The following is a 2,487-nucleotide window of genomic DNA, read 5'->3' on the forward strand; positions in this document are numbered from 1 at the left end:
GGTCCCTTGGGGAGCCCACTCTAGACAAAGCCAGAGGAGGTGTTTGGATCTGGGTTTGAGTTTGCACTGTGACCTGGTGTTCAAAAGCCCTTTAGGTGCCTAGGCAATGGCACCCTGTCCTACTTAGGACCTTCCTGCATCCCTCTCTACCTCCCCAGCACTCTAGCTACAGGGTGGAATGAATGGAAGGGTGACTGAAAACAGGTCGAAACAATGACCCTTCCTTCACATTTGCTTGAGACCCCCCAAGGCCTTTGCATTTTGCCGCCCCTGAGTTATACCTACCCTAGCAGGTTGATTGCACTGCCTGGAATGGCCTCGACACACTCACCCCGTTCACATCCTCCCTGTACTTCAGGCTGTGGTTCAGTCCTGCCATCAGCACCTCCCTTCCCTATCGTGGGGCCCTCAGGGACCTCTTTTTCTTCTCTGAGGTCTTTACTCTCGACGTCTGCATCTCCCGTGTGGCACTAACCCACATTCAGCACCGTGCTGTGGTTCATTGTCTCATGCATCTACGGAGTGTTTTGTGTGCTTGTTTCCCATCCATTTTCCACACAGTTTAAACTAGTTCTTCCAAATAGAAGTATAATATTAACTGTATATGTAATTTAAAATTTTTCGGTAATGACATGAACAAAGAAACAGGCAAAATTAGTGTTTTATTTAACTCAATACATCAAAAATACATAGACACAATATAAACATTACTAATGAGATACTTTACATTTTAAGGGTACAAAGTCTTCAAAATATAGTGTGTATTTTACATTTATAGGACGTCAGTTTGGCTGCTAAAGTTTCATAAAAACTCTTGATCTGTATGTAGATTTAATCATGGACTCCGATGTTCTTATAAATATGACAAATATTTGACCAGAGTGTCTCCTTAGCATTTCCAAGATGGAACCATACAATCAAGGGAATCCTGGGCATTGTAGTTCTCAGCCTCTCAGTGTCATAAGGTGGGATGGTGGTGATGCTGAACTGACAATGAATGTCTGTCCATTATTCCATTAGCTGGGCGCTCCTAGGATAGGAGGCGTTTCCAGGTGGAAGGGGCAGCAGAAGCAGAGCACAGACAGAGAGAGAAAGCGGTAAGTAGAGCAGGAACCCTCGACCAGCCAAGAGGGGAAGAGTCTTTGGTGATGGTAGGTGAAGCAGAGGAGGAGGAGGATGGAGGGAGGAGAAGAAAGGGTCTCTTGGGGGTCCCTGAATTGTCCCGAGCATCTAGATGCTCCAGTGTCATAAGGTGGCCAGGCTTACATCTCAACGACACTCTGTGGGGGAGGAATGGGGGGAGGGTTCTCACTGATCAATGTTCCTCCCCTGACTCTAGGCGCTAAGATTTGCTGCGACAAGAGCTTAGTAACGAGGAGACCCCCAGCTGAGGCCATTAGCTTCTGACCAGTGGATAAACCACTAAGCTCTCTTTCTAGATGGTAACTCCAGAAATTGGAGGCACCCATGACCCTCTGTTCCTTCTCAAGGACTTTAGGGCTGGGCTAGAGCCCATCTAGTGCATCACCATCACCTCACAAATGAGAAACCAAAGTGAATTCAAGGTCAGGTTTGTGGTAGGGTCTAGTGTTCTGGCTCTTCCCAATGGGTTTTCCTTCTTGCTTTGGTCCTTCCTACTCGTCTCGCCATGTATATTCTCTCATCCTCTCTCAGGACTGGGGTCTTTTTTCTGACATTTCATCTTCTGGAGAGTTAGCATTGCGCATAGGTTTATAGAATTTAGCAGTGTCAGAGCAAGCATTGAGCACCTGGTACATCTGAACACATTATGCATGGTTAATGAGGTCACATGCAGTGACCAGCAGGGAAGCACACACGGGACAGAAAATCAGACCCTACAGGTCTGTTGAGTCATCCGAACACCAAAGTCAGACCATAATGTTCAAGCAACGAAGTAGGGTTGATTTAACAAGGATTGTCTCTGGATTCTGTCCACCCCACCCCTCACCCATCTGGTTTTGTGCCTGCAATTCAAATGTCTGGCACCAGATGGCAGTGTTACTCTGCTAGGAATTTTAGGCAATTTCTCTTCTGAGAAAGGTTTTACATTTCATTCATTCATTCATTCAACACATATTTACTGAGTTCTTACGAATGCCAAGCACTTTCTAGATATCTGGGATACAGCAATGAACTGAATACAAAAGCTGTGCCCTCTTGGAGCTTATATTCTTGTGCAGGGAGAGAATGAATGGATGAGCAAAACATTTGGTATATCGAGTGATAATAGGTGCTATAGACAAAAATAAAGCAAAAAAGGGGCAAAGAAGAGCTTGGATGGGGGAGTCTTATGAAGGGGAGATCAGAAGTTATAGACCATAGAAACCTGGAGCTTGGAAATGGTATGGAGGCTTTAGGTAGGGGGTGAATCATAGAAGCAAAAGAGTATTTGCATGGGAAGTGTTATAAAGGGGGCTTTACTTGACAGATAGTGGGGGTGGGGTGGGGAGACTGAGACTCAAAGAG

This window comes from Bos indicus x Bos taurus, chromosome 11 (assembly GCF_003369695.1).
Source record: "Bos indicus x Bos taurus breed Angus x Brahman F1 hybrid chromosome 11, Bos_hybrid_MaternalHap_v2.0, whole genome shotgun sequence".
In the NCBI taxonomy this organism is placed as follows: Eukaryota; Metazoa; Chordata; class Mammalia; order Artiodactyla; family Bovidae; genus Bos; species Bos indicus x Bos taurus.